The following is a 15,144-nucleotide window of genomic DNA, read 5'->3' on the forward strand; positions in this document are numbered from 1 at the left end:
TGAAATTTCAGATAAATAAATAATACATTTTCATATAAATCTTACACTCTACAAGCTTACTGATTAGTATTTACTAAATTTGAATGAAAAAAAATCGCAACAATCGACTTATAAATTCGTATCGGGATTAATCGGTATCGAATCGAATCGTGACCTGTGAATCGTGATACGAATCGAATCGTCAGGTACTAGGCAATTCACACCCCTAATATATATATATATATATATATATATATATATATATATATATATATATATATGTGTGTGTGTGTTTTTTTTACCATTTATATTTATTTTGTATTAAATTTTTGAATAATATTTTTAGGTAGGTTTTTATTTTCGCTTTTATTCATTATTTATTTATTTAGTGATTTACTTAGTTTAAATTTTGGCAGTTTTGGTCCTCCATAACAAGAACCCCTGCCATCACTGCTTTGTCATAAGATCATGATGGGAGAGCTTGCAAATGCAAAAAACAATCAATCACATTCAGCATAAGCGTATAAGCGTGAAAGATCTGAGCTGTTCATTGCTGGTTTAAACCATGGCTCCATACTCATGTGTTATGGGTTTGCACCTCAGGGTTAAACCACCACTTCTTTTGTAAAATGCCTCCACTTCAGTCTGTGGTTTTTAGCCTTCCAAACAATTCAAAAGTGTTCATACACTGGGATCATTTTAAAGGAAATTGAATTTATTTGGGGTTTTAATTGACGTAAGGAAGTAGCAAAAGACTAAGAAGAAGTGTTGCGGATTTTTTTAAAAATTACTCTTTATACTTTTATAAACTCCCAAAATTGTGCTGCCCTTTTCAATCCAGGAACATCTAGTGTACTAAATGTATATGGCTAAGTAGGTAAGAAGATGCGTTTTAACCTCAAACTACAAATGACACTTTTTTCCCTTTTAAACATTTGCTTTGTTGGTGCGCGAGAAGAGGCGAGACTCCTGCCCCACCTGTCCACAATGTGTCATAATCGGTTTTGGTTGTTTAGATTACATTTATTGTAAATGACCAAAAACAAATCAGATTTGCTCCCAGGAGTATAGATTGTATTTTATTTTGAAATTTACATTGTAAATTGTGACTTCTGCTTTTGGGCTATGCACTCTTGTTTTGTGAGCACAGTTTGTACATAATCTAGCTTGATATCTTAAGTACAGCACACAATTTGATTGGATGGTTTATGAAGTGCATGAACAAAAAATAAACAGCAAAAAATCATCAGTCTCTTTCTTGTTGTGCTGGGAAACTGTAGTTTGGATTGGAAGTGTTGGATGTTTTCAGACATCTTTTTGTAGTTGATTAGAATTCTTCAGATAAGAATGGAAAGTATCAGGAAAGGGACATAAGTTTCTTCTTAGTCATTTACTTTCCTGTGTGATTTCTAGACGAGAGCTACACATTCACCAAATAAGAATTCATTTTAACTGAAATGTTGCCAACATGTGAATCATTTTGCATTTGAGTGAATCACAGTACGCTGTGAAACCGCAACCAGTTATTTTACTGGTTGAGCATCTGGCTGGCTGCCTGCCACATCACACCATCGGTCTCCTTTTCAACAACGCAGGAAGTCATGAGTCATGTTAACACTGAGAGTAAACAATGTCAATGTGATTATTACCCAATAATAATGTGACTGTTGTAGTACAAGCCGCACAGCTGCGCTATTTTAATCACAGGAACGTTGGCTCTTCTTTACAAAACTTAGCCATGGAAAAATAGACTGAATTAATTAGCTGGTCTATAAGGAGCCATTACCTCTTAACTTTGGGCTGTTAACAGCAAAATTAATTATTTGCTTTTAAAGGGATACTTGACTCATTGAGCCATTTTTAACAGTAAAAAAATAACATTTGATCCAGGATGAATTTGATGACTTCATTATTTTTCTTATACTATTAATACCTTTAAAAACAATATTTTCCACTTGCTGTCGACAGATGACATCACCTGTGCTGAGGAAGTAGGTAACGACCAATCATGGCTCACCTGTTTTCTGGGTTTGGTCAGCAAACTGAGCCATGACACCCCTACTTTTCACGTATCCCAAGAACAAGTGGGCAATAGTCATGTATTATGTCAGCACCTTGGCCAGACAGACGTTTGCAAACATCTGCTTTGAAATCAATGATCAATATTTTTGCCAAGTTTTTTACATGTTACAGACTAAACAATTAATTGAATTATAATCAATTCATGGGGAAAAATAGTAAGTTCAAACTATTACAAGCATAAAATTTACAGTGATAGTATGAATAACCAATGATTGAACTAGAAATAGCCTCTGAAGTGTGTATTAAACTATGAGCCCTTCACATTAACCAGTACCAGGCTTGGGCTGATATTAGCTTTCAATGATATTAATTAATTGTGAGCAAAAATATTGCTATATCGATCACAATATTAAAATTACATTTCTAAAATGACCTTTTTTGAAATATTTGTGTGAATGAGGACATTTCCCATTTAACACAATCTATTCAAATAAAAAAATATATATATATAATATTTAGTACAGTAAAAAGCTGTACTATACCTTGTTACATTTAATAAATACATAAATAAATGTTAACTCCTTTTGTTTTATTTTTCTTTGTAAGCCACAGTGTGGCGGTGTGGTGGTGACTGGATCGCGCGTTCGCATCCCAGTACTGAGGACGCAGGATCAAGTCCAGGCTCCGGCCTTCCTGGGTGGAGTTTGCATGTTCTCCCCGTGCCCGCGTGGGTCTTCTCCGGGTATTCCGGTCTCCTCCCACGTTCCAAAGACATGCATGGCAGGTTAATTGGGCGCTCCGAATTGTCCCTAGGTGTGCTTGTGAGTGTGGATGGTTGTCCGTCTCTGTGTGCCCTGCGATTGGCTGGCAACCAATTTAGGGTACCCCACCTACTGCCCGAAGCCAGCTGTGATAGCCTCCAGCACCCTCGCGACCCTTGTGAGGAGCAAGAGGTTCAGAAAATGGATGGATTGATGGATGGATGGAAGTCACAGTGTCATATCACTGCTGAGCTATTTTTAGAACAGACTTCAGGGCTACTCATGTTGTCCTTGGGGCTAACTAGGACCCGCTGGCCTCCACTTGCACATTAATTAGAGCATAAAGGCATCAGTGACTCTAGTGTCTCTTTCATGTTGCTCTCTCCCTCCTCCTCCTCCGTGTATAACTGTTACCTGAGTTTTTTTTTTTTTTTTACCAAAACTACACACACAAACCTCCAAATATCACACACAAATGGCTAAGCCCTAATAACCCTTTGCGAAACAACTTTTTGCCATCAAATCTCTTAACATGTTCACAAAATGGAACATGTGTTTTCATTTGATAAAGCCATATTTTCACATTTGACACACATACCATTCAATGAATATACACAACTAACCTTTTGGCTGAACACTACCTAAAAAGCAAAATTGAAAACACAATTCTAGAAATGGACACACACAGGATCAATGACAATGCTCCCTTCTTTCTGACAAACATAAAACATCACACACATTTTCAGACAAAACATTTTATTTTTGGAAGCGTCACCGCCTCTCACATACTGTAGTTGACCCGCTTGCCAGACCTGTAAGATTGGAGATTTGAATATTTGTGTGTTGTTGATTTATGCTTTGAGATATTAAGTGAGACATATGTGCAAACCTGAAAAATTGTGTGTTGTGGGACAGAAGTAAAGACCAAAAAGTTTGCCTAATTTGCTTTTTGTGCTTTAGCAATCAAATAAACTGTAATAAGAGCTGTTTCTGTACTGTGATGAGGTCAGAAACCTGACTGGAACTTATCAAAAAGTCAATTAGAGTTCAAAAATTGATGATGAAAGACCACAAGACCACTTTTTCGACAATCTTGGTTAAGAAGGGAAGGTTTGAGATTGGTCTGTCATTTACTAACAAAAGGCGTTTTTCCACCAACAAGCCCAGGAACATTGAGTTCTGGGTAAAGGGAGTTCTTGGTTGTAAAAGTTCAAGCAGGGAATTTAGAATTGTGTTTCCACAGCGTCTTTGAGATCTCAGTAATTAATTCAAATGAGTTTGATTGAGTCCAGCCGATGTAAAAACAACGCCCCTAAATTTGACCAATCAGCTGTGGTCATTGCATTCTGTCATGGTTATTGAATTATTCCTAGGTGATTGTATTTTCTGCATCATTTTGTTATTTTGCTGATTTATGACATTTGACCTGAACCAAATCTGTTCAAATTTTTTGATCCCCTGAATCAAATTTTGTCATGGTTTCTGAATTATTCCTGCTGTCACCCTAGTTCCATTCCATCCCATTCAAATCCATAATAGTCCGAAGTGAGTTTGTTTCTACCGCCAGCATCCGTGCAAACTCACTTGCATTTGTTCAGTGCATTGTGTTAATTTGACTTGGTTTTTGCACATTTGGTGGTGTAAAACTGGAGTATAATAGCCGTTACATATGGCAAATGCTGAATTTATCGTGTGTGCGGGCTACTTGGAGGAGTTAGGGGGGGAAAAAAACTCGTCGTCTGAAGTCACTTGGAAGAGTCTTGCTCTATGTTTAACACTAAGTAGATACTCCTTCCTGTTGGTGATGCACGTAAGGCCACCCGCCATCTTACATGTGTCTGGTTGGCGGCATTAAATTCATTAAAGCTCTTATTGATTTCGCGATTTTGACGCGGATTATTTTGTTACAAACATAGGACATGTAGCGATATTAATTATCTCCCTTTTCAGGATAAAAGAGACCACAAACAAACCCTAATAAGCATCTTAGTTAGTAGTGGTGAATTGGAGTCCGCCAGCAATAAGTGTCCGTGCGGGTCAAGAAATATTGGTTCCGGGCCTCCCAACAACGTCCAGTTGCCACAAATGTTGTTGTTGTTTTTTTTTAATTATTTTTTAAAATAGCTTCAACCTATGCATTTTTGCGTCGACCACTTTTTCTGGTTGACCCAACCGACTTGGTCGAATTGTATTCCCAGCCCTAGTCAGTTCAGAATCAGATTAACTGACAGCATTTCTTCAAATTCTTTCATACATTTTCCTTTTTTGTCTTGGAGGTCTATAAATGATTACAACTTTGGTCTTTGAGTCACACCTTTTATTAAAAAATTGAGATTTTCAAATTAACTACACACAGTGTACGCACAGTTCTTCCATTCTCTTCACTTGCCATTATTTGTTAACAACAAGAGTTAAAACCAGAGATGATGATTAAGTGCAAGTATTTTTATGCATGTTTTTAGCCGAGCTATTAGACTGCGCATACGGCCATGTTGAACAACATGGATGGCTGTACATGTTTATCCTTACCTTATAGCAGATCGTTATGTGACCTAAACATTGGCGAATAATCCAAATGTAGTTAATCGTCAGTTCCAGTATGTCTATCTTTCATGAGTCCATTTCTACTCTTAATTGTGAGAAAATGGATGGATGGATGGATGGATGGATTTAATGCTTTCATTCATGCACTAAAGGAAGTTATGTTATAGACATAGACATATTGTTTACATGCCCTCCACCAGAGCAAAACAAAAAACCTTCCATCAGAGCAGAGTGACAATAACGAGTAAGGATGTAGTGTAAACGTTTTGAAATGCCTTCTATGTGATCATGTTCGTAATTGTCCATTTGGAGTGAATTGTAAATACTGAACAGTGTAAATGTAATTGTTATGTATTTTGTTGTGTTTGGGGTGTTAATCGATCAATTTTTTATTTTAGTTTTTTAATGTAGCCAAATACATTTGAAATATCTATGATTAAATATAGACAAACTTTCTTGTCACAAATCACGCCAAATGGCAAACAGTCTTTTATCCATCCATTTTCTTAACCGCTGACTCCTCACAAGGTCTCCGGGGGTGCTGGAGTCTATCCCAGCTGGCTTCGGGCATTAGGTGGGGTACACCTTGAACTGGTTGCCAACCATTTGCAGGGCATGACAAAATTCTTAAATCAAATTTACCACTGTGGTAATTTAACGTAATTTAAAACACACCCATCACAACATGGCAGGGCACAGTATAACCCTGTGAGGAAAGGAACCCAGGAGGAGCTCATCCACACTGAGGGGGATGACGGCCAACTACCACAGGGGGCAATGTCATCCCAGAGACCCACGGCCCAGATTGCAGCTTGCTCCATACAGAGTGAAGGGTGCCACTTTTAGAATATGTCAATTGTTGGTTGCATGCTGGTTACATTTATAAAAAGGGGTTTGGAGATAAGAAATGCCATCCTAAGGCCAAAAGTGATCTTGACATCTAGAGTACATATTTAGAAAGAAAAATAATTGGTGGAAGAGGCTGCACAATGATGTGAAAAGGTAAATGATCAAGGGGATCAAGGGCTCTTGAGCAAGGCCTAGTTGTCGTTTGTATTCAAGGGTGTTCTCAAAAAGTAAAAGACGTCCATTTGTCCCTTTTTTAAAAATGTGCATGCAGAAGACCATGCTACCAGCTCTCCTGCTCCAGGGCTCGACAGTGCGAGCATTTCACTCACAAATGCGGGTAACTTTCAAGTGCGTGCTAGAGAACAAAAATGCCGCTCGCACATAGTGCATTAATGCTCCCTCTGCACTATGTTTAAAACGTACATTCGAAAGTCGCTCTGCCGTACTAGCAATGAGAGCGCGCCGACTCAATCTAGAATTTGAGTGAAACATGAGCCGCTGCAATGTGATTGGCTGGCTACTTCCTGATCGGCACAGCATAAATGTACACACGCACTGCACAGACTACAAACATACAGAATGTGATAGGGCGCTTTTCCACCGGACCGGATCCACACGGAAGCGTCATTTTTTTTTGTCCCCGGATACCTCCATGGGACTCTTTCGGGGCCGAGCAGTTCCATTGTAACCGCTGTTCAGAACATTTCGGCAGTGGTTCTGTAGCGCCGGTCGTCGGGGGACGAGAGGGGCCGTCGTCACCTGTCATCTGATTGACCGACAGCAACGCTTTTTGCGCTAGAGAACCAAAGGCGTATGGCGTTAGATTTGTGCCACAATTCCGCAAGCGTAGTGGGAAGTACCGTGTGCAAAAGGCGTGTTTCGTGCGTACCAAAAATGTGTTTCGTACGTACAAAATGTGTTTCGTGCGTACCAAAAATGTGTTTCGTACGTACAAAATGTGTTTCGTGCGTACAAAACAGTCCTCGCGCACACTTGCTATGTCTCTCCTCAACACGTACAAAACTTTGATTTACGCTTGCGATGCAAGGGTCGAGGCGTAATATTTGTGCCACAATTCTTAACCAATCAGGAGTCGGACAGGAGAGCAAATCCTGATTGGCTGTTTAATATCCAATCAGGCAGAACTTTGACAAGTGTCGTCACGCCGGCCGGTCTTCACCAAAGTCATAAAAATACGGTATATACAATCAATATAATTATCTTTTACAACAACGCTGAACTATATTTACAATTTAAAAGGTACTTGTGGATGGATTTGTAATGTTTGTGGTTAAAAAAAGAAAAGAAAAAAAAATCGCGGTCACGTGTCCCCATTAACTTGAATGAGAGCGCCAGCAGGAGAGTTCTCCATTCACAAATAGCTTCGTGACGCGCAAGCCGGTCCTGAATCGCAATATTTCACCCATGGTGGTCCATATTAAACTGTAAATATGTTTCAATGTTGGCGTGACTTGCCACTCATGAAATGTTATGGCAGATCCGCACGCATTGGGGAACGCAAGCTTGGCTTGGAGAGTTCAAATGATCCCGCCCCCTTCCCGCTGCGCGCCGACTGTACGGAAACGCAATAGGTCGCTTGCACATCGTAATGCATCATGGGAGTTTTTCCTTCGGGCGCCATATTGGGTGTCCGCCGGTTCACAAGGTACACTCGCGAGTTACACGGTAGAGCTTATCAACCTGATGTAATTTTCGCAGTATTTTCACGATTTACCGGAAGATCAAAAACAACGATACAGGCAGAAGGTGTCTCTGTGTGGCGGGATTGATCCTAATTACGTCCTGACCAAGGGTGATTTTTTTTTTGACGGAGAAAGCTTGCTGGCCAAATGTGACATCTCTGGACATCTTTCCCTACCTCGTGTTGACAACATGCTCCATAACACGCCAACAAATCCCTGGAGGCTTACAATTATTTTGTAAGCGGGTGGATACAGAGTGTAAACTTTAACATCGCATCAGAAGAAACGGTTGCTGTTGCACGTAAGTAAACCACATGGTGTTGGTAATTCTGCACACAAAAATGTTGATTTGTTCTCAGGCTTCCTGTTATCATTGTGTTTACATGCACAGCTGGGTTTAGCTGATGTGGTTTTTCTAATAATTTTATAACAGGCAAATATGGCAGAGCGTATAAGAATAAAAAGTAACTGCACAGCCTCCCCGTGGCTTAATTAAATTTAATGCTACCCTTTCACTAGTTACATGTTACTTAATCAACTTATTCTAAATGGTTAAGGTTAACCACTCTCAGAGGACGTATTTTTAGTTTCAGTTTCCAGTACAATAAAACGTGTTCATGGTAACTACTGAGCATACTGACAGCTTTTCTTATGATCTCACGGTTAAGGAGGCTGTCACAACACCCAATTTCTGTCTGGTGCCAGATGGCAACAATTCCCATCACTTGTCACAACACCAATAGTATTACCAGGTATGTATGGCTTTACTTTTTGTAGTTTCTTATTTAATTCTATGTTTCATATTTTCATTACAATGTTTGTAATATTTTCAGATTCAGGCACAGATGAGTTTAACTGGACGGACTTCTGCGACTTTGTGGTGTGGACAAAGTGTGATTGAGCGAGTCCACCCAGATCGCTCGTTTTGGCCAGCTGGAAAAGCCAGTTTTTTTTTCCCAAAATCCCCTCCTTACCTGAACTGCTCGGGAGAGCATTTACTAGATCAGCAGTGGACTTCCAGTGTTCCTGCTCAGCCGCTGTCACCTACCACTTGCTCATGTACTTCAAAGATGCGGAATAAAGTAGTTTTTTGTGCTGCAGCAGATTGTAAAATCAAATGATATCACTTGAAGTGTGCCAATCTAGACTGCCAAAAGGACAGTGGTTTTGTGACAAGTGTGAAACAAGGATTATTGGGAAAACTGTAACACAGTACTGGTACTTGTCTTACATTAAACAAATTTAAAAGAGAGCAACTTTTTCCTCTGTACATAGCATAATGAAAGTCATTGCGTACCCCATCAACATTACATCATACCGTCATCAGGATGGTAGGCACCTGTGCTAAAATAAACTACATTAATTAACAGTTCAATCTTTAACCCTGAAATTACTACATCTAATCATTATTCACTTCATTTTTTGTGCTTTTAGAAATAATAGAGATTTATGCCATTACTTTAAGAGGGACCATATTGCACATTGAGTCAAATCCTGTCATTTGTCTTATGTATAGCTTTGTAAACAAACCCAACAATAGAATTTGTATAATCGCTGCCTTTATTAGCGCCAAACAAACAGTCGCATGTTGTCCTCCTCCAATGCTTTGATGCTCGCCTTCGTTTCCATCATGTCATTGGCAATCAAGTCGGTGTGGCATGAGATCCCTAAAGAAAAAAATCACAAAAAAATACGGTACCAGTAATAGGTTTAATATAGTAAAGTAGTATAGTTTTTTTGTCAGTGTAAAAGAAATGTACACATTTTGTTGCATTTTTTAATGTATGAACATTGCTACAGGCAAATACTTATTTCTATAAACACTTCCAAATGTCTCTAAAATATAAGGTGCGTGTACACACACAAACATAAACACATACATTCACTCATGCATACAATATATCATGTAATGAATTCTGAGTGGCATACCAGAGTCAATGATGTCAGCAGTACTTGAGGGTACAGGTTACTGGAGCCATCTGGCTGCATAACTGCAACAATCTCTGCCACTTCGAGTCGTCTTTTCTTTGCTTGTCTCTCCTGTGCACGTTCATATCTTGGCACCGACTGGGCTGAGACATAGATGTTGTAACTTGGGACCCAACTTTAATGTTGGAGCCTAGTCGGGATGATTGGACAGAAAAACGGGCGCAGGGCGACCTGTTAAAATAAACAAATATATAAACAAATAAAATATGGAAAGACTGGTTATTTTGCCGCAGTAGGGTAGCCGTGAATAAGTTCTTTAGCATGATGTGTAGGCTACCGGGGGTCTGTTTTCTTGCATCACCCCCGGGGGTCTGTTTTCTTGCATCAGCCCCTTCTGTCTCTTTTTTTTCCAAGTTTACATTTTGCCACCAAAAAACATGTTATCGGCATTAAAAGCCCAAGACTAATAAATCCAATTTCAGCAGTAAACACTTTGCACTGGCACTACTTGGGTGAAAATGTTCGATGTTAGCTTTCGGCTAACGTCCGCTAGCCAGCTTGTACTACCGAACTTGCTTGCTCATGAATCCAAAACATAAGCAACTTGCCCATATATGGGCGGTCGAAACGTTATTAATCCTCATGCATTAAATAAAGGTAAACAAGCTTACCGCTCACAAAGTGATCGCTGCACACACGAGCCCAAAGTAACGACTTCCCTCCGGAGTCCGCACTCCTCTGTCTCCAGGCCCTGGTTCCTAATTACTTTCGGAATTCGGAAGAAAGGCCGACCATTTTCCCTCTTGGCTTTGTTCGAACAGCCAACGATGCAGCAACAATGTACCATTTTAAACCCAGAAAACAAACGTGATAGATACGTGTTAGACCGAATCGCTACGTAAATGGAGGCCACCCAGCATGGCGACTACGAGAAATCCGAGGCGGAAGTGACGACATGTGCAAGCGACCTATAGAGGCGGTTGTGGTGTGGTAGCTTGCCGTGCGGGGCTCAGGGAAAAGCGGCAGCGAATTAAAAAAAATGAAGCGATCTACTGTTGATTATTGTATAAAACAAAATGAGAATGAGGAGGAGAATGATAGTGGTAAAGGAGGGCCAGCGGACGGTGCCAAATCAAACATACAGATTATTCTGCCCGTCAGAAGTTTTAGTTTGAATTTGTGCAGTCTTTAAGCGCCCTCCTGTGGTTGCTAGGTTTAACACCACTCCAATGTGGCAGCACGGAACGCCAACACATTCATTGTTACGCAGACTGCCGGATCTTATTTTTGTTGTTGCTTTGGACAAGAATTATCCCTAAGTACATGCGATGTCAATATAAAACCACTGTAGATGTATTTTAGTTAATTAGGACAATTAGAGATTGTTGAATGTGCAATGTAAGTAGCTGCTAGCATGAAAGTGTTGTGTATAGTTAGCTAATATTACATTGTTGTTGTATTTTCTAGTTTTACGACGCCTTAAATAGGGTAATGGTCAGAGGCCATTGTTCAAATTAACAGCACAAAAGGAAAACAAAGTCTGGTTGTTTGGAATGTCGTTAACCCACTGTCTAGCTGGTGAAATCTAGAAGCTTCAGAGCGAGGACAGCCGAGGAGCAGGTGAAGCCCCCCTTCACCTGCTCCTCGGCTGTCGGGGGGGTACTGACTTTTATTGAGCTAAACAATATAACGTTGACATGAGTTAAGTTACATGAAATTATTGAGTTGTTTTGATAGCCACAGCTGTTGCAGGCAAACCTCGTGTTCCAATGAAATATTTTGCAAATATATCGAGTTGTGTATGCCTAAGGTCATACTGCACCTCCACAAAAAATGGTGCGACCAAATCCTGTGCTGTGCGACCAACTAAAAATGTTACTCGCAGCAGTGCTAGTAGTGGAAAAGTTAGTGTAGAGCCCTGTGCTCATCCAGGGGAAACGCCAATAAAATGTCGGGAACGCGCGGGCTCATCTTCATCATCATCATCATCAGTCTCTAAAGCCGGCCACACTTCATAGAGGGGTGTCCTTTTGCGGCTCTCAGCCATTTTCAAAGTATGCGGTGCAATCGGTGGAGCTACAATTGATGAATGGCTGAGTCTGAAGCTCACCGGCTACATGCTACAAACACTCAATGTGCGCATGCGCAGCTAAGAACACACAACATCATCACACACAGCACAACATCATTATGTCAGATTGATAGACAGGCTCGAGAACCAATCATTAAGATGGTCCACCCGTAAGACGCAGCGACAAGAGAACCTTGAGTACACCTTTAATTTCAGATGACTAACTTGCTATATGACCAGTTTCCATAAAACTATAGCCTATTGATGATACTTGTGTGCCAGGGGAGACTTCATTGACTTCTAGTTATACATCTTAATAGTGATGTGTCGGTCGCGAACGAGCCGGTACGAAGTGAACGATGAGAGCCAGCACCCTCCCTCGAGAGCCGGCTTCGTCATTTTCCCTCACTCTCTCTCTCTCTAACTATGTCGCTCTCTCTCTTTTCACGTGTCTGAAGCGCAGTGGCTCAGCTGCCGTGCTCAGAGACGGGAAGAGAAAAGTGTGGGGGGGCATGGTACTGCACACGGAGCACATGTCCGCCACATCTGCGCAGCCGCAGATGGAGAGAGACAGGAGGAGGAGAAAACAGGAGAGGAAAGGACGACACAAACGCGGTTTGTAGAATATGAACCGAAAACGAAGTAACATTTGGAGACATTTTAATTGGTTCAAGTCAGATGAGAGAAGGAGCCGTATCAGCCCATCCAAGTTGATATATTTAGTTTTTTTGTTTTTTTTTTTATGCAAATTTAAGAATAAAACTAAAGCAAGGTCTTTTATCCTGGACCGGGTGAGTAGCTAATGTTTGTTTTATTCGCTGCTACTGTTGCAGTTACATGACTACTCACTATTTTTGTTATTTGATTGTTATTTTGATTGTTGTTGGTTAAAGTTTTATTTTTTATTTTTTTGCTTGTTTTTATTGTTTGGAGCCTTTTTAATGTTCAATAAAATAAGGAAAAAAATCGTTGTCTTTGCTTGATAATTGTTGCTATTTGCAGTCAGTAGAGTGCAATATTTAGTTTACCAAGACATTTATCAAAATGTATGGTAAATTTGTCGTAAATATTTAAAAGAAAAGCTAAAGTTAATAGAGCCGTTTGTGAGCCAAAAAGAGCTGTCTCTCTTCACTGAACCGATCCAAATGAACCGGATCACCGAAAAGAGCCAAAAATCCCATCACCACTTCTTGACTGAGAAGCTTTTTTTTTTTCTTTCTTTTAAATAAATGTTTGATATTCGTTTTCAGCAAATAACTTTACTGATCCATCTTTTGTATCAAAACATTAAAAAGACCCTATTATTCGCATTGCATCGCTCCCTCTCGTCTCTCACGCGCATGCACGTATCAACATTGAGTATAAAAATATGCTTCTTGAAGATAATGAAACAGTATGAAATTATCTACCGTTTGAGTACTCTGAAGGAAGAAAAAAAGTCTAATCTTTCATGTACCATTTTTACATTGATAAGTGACCTCATGTCACTTTGACCGTGTTTGCACTTTCCTCGCATTCTGTCCCAGACATCAGGAGCCATCGTTAGCTGAATTCCCATCTTGTTTTGACACTCTCCGAGTTCCTGCTCCTGTTAATTGCTAAGTATGTTAAACTGTCTGGAAAATTGTCATTGAGGCCTACTCTTTGTGAAAAGTGATAACTTATGTTCCAATATGGAAGCTACATCAGTCAAAGGAAATTGAACAGTCATGAAACTATTATCGGTTCTCTGATGTCCATTGTTGGTGAAAAGAGGGAGGAAGTTGCAAGTATTTTGACATAATCTAATAAGCAAAGAGAAAGATTGCACCTCAGACTTTGGAAAAATTAGAACCAGTACAGTATTTAGAGAACTAATAGTACTTAACTTTAAAATAAGGAGTTGACCAAGTTCACATTCAATCGTCCAATTCTGCATATCCTAACCAAATGTATGACAACAATTCTATTTTAAATATAGACAAAATATGTGCTATTAAATGAGAGAGTGCATAGAATTTAGTGCTACCTTATAGTGTACAAATAGAATGCAAGAAAAAAAGTTCGAAGAACTATGCTACCTCAGAGAGACCACATTTCCCAAGCCTACCACCAAATGCTACCGTGCATTCCAAAGTTCTTCTTCTTTGGTTATCCGCAGGAGAAAGATGTCAGCCTCCTGTAAGGCGCAGCGTGACCTATGCAATATAATTAGAGATTACTAGATAGACCTACAAATAACGGATAAAAAATGTATATTGATGTGATATTATTGAAATTAATAGTGCATTTTTTTTTTTAAATGAACATCAGAAAATCAAAAACTTGCACACATTGTCTCTTTAATAAATTACATTTTTAATCATGCATTTTTCAGTGTATGGAGGGCTCCAGCAATGGACGCTTGTTCAATGTCACAGGAACATGCAACTTTAATCTATATTTGCTCAACAATGTCACACAAGGTCCATTGCATTGTGTGTGTGAATTCTCAGGCCTTGCTGAGACACTGGCAAGAGTCTGACATAGACTGACATGTCCATCCACTCTTCGGAAGATAGTCCAAAGACACACTTAGGACCGCCCCCTCATTTGAATAACATTTCATGACACATTTCATGCAGCAAGAAATGAATATGAGAGAAAAACGTTTTTATTTATGGATCGATATTGATAATTGTATTGTATTCCACATTTATTTTTATATTTATTTTTGGAATCTCATTTTTTATTTTTGTATTTATTGTTATTGTTATTTATGTATATACTTTTTGTTTTTACTTCCTTTTACATATATATATATATTTAATTTTTGAATTATATTTTCATATCTGTTTTTATTTTCACTTATTTTTTTGGTTATTTATTTATTTATTTATTTATTTTGGAAGTTTGGTCCTCCATACCACAGGATATTGCCAACTGATGTATTTCATCACACAAAATTATTCAAACCTTTTATTTTTAGCATCTATTACTGTTAATGTTACTGTATTTTGTTTCCCCATGCTGTGCGATGCTGATATGGAGCGTGATGCTTAACCTACAGGTCAGCAAAAAATGTAGGCTAATGACATGAAACTTATGTTTAAAGAGACAGTGTGTAGAACTTAGTGTCATCTAGTGGTGAACTAATATAATGCAATGGCGTAAGTTTGAAGCACATGCATTTTGAAGCATGCGCACTAAGGTGTGACCGTATTTTAATTTACATGCGCCGGGGTAATATAGCCGATTTTGTTAATTTGCGAGATGACATTTGTTTTATTTTATCAAACACTGAAATATATTGTTTGAGTAATTTTTA

General features: G+C 39.2%; 1 protein-coding gene and 1 long non-coding RNA gene across 2 annotated transcripts in view; both read left to right on the plus strand.

The window, feature by feature from the left end:
- Positions 1–15,144, plus strand: part of il34 (interleukin 34) — an 81,096-nt gene that overhangs the window by 1,292 nt on the left and 64,660 nt on the right. The gene's annotated exons all lie outside the window — the stretch shown is intronic.
- LOC144016659 (uncharacterized) lies at positions 7,748–9,986 on the plus strand. Its single transcript, XR_013282957.1, has 3 exons — positions 7,748–8,159; positions 8,527–8,610; positions 8,692–9,986. It is a non-coding gene; the product is annotated as an uncharacterized LOC144016659 (long non-coding RNA).

This window comes from Festucalex cinctus, chromosome 3 (assembly GCF_051991245.1).
Source record: "Festucalex cinctus isolate MCC-2025b chromosome 3, RoL_Fcin_1.0, whole genome shotgun sequence".
NCBI lineage: Eukaryota > Metazoa > Chordata > Actinopteri > Syngnathiformes > Syngnathidae > Festucalex > Festucalex cinctus.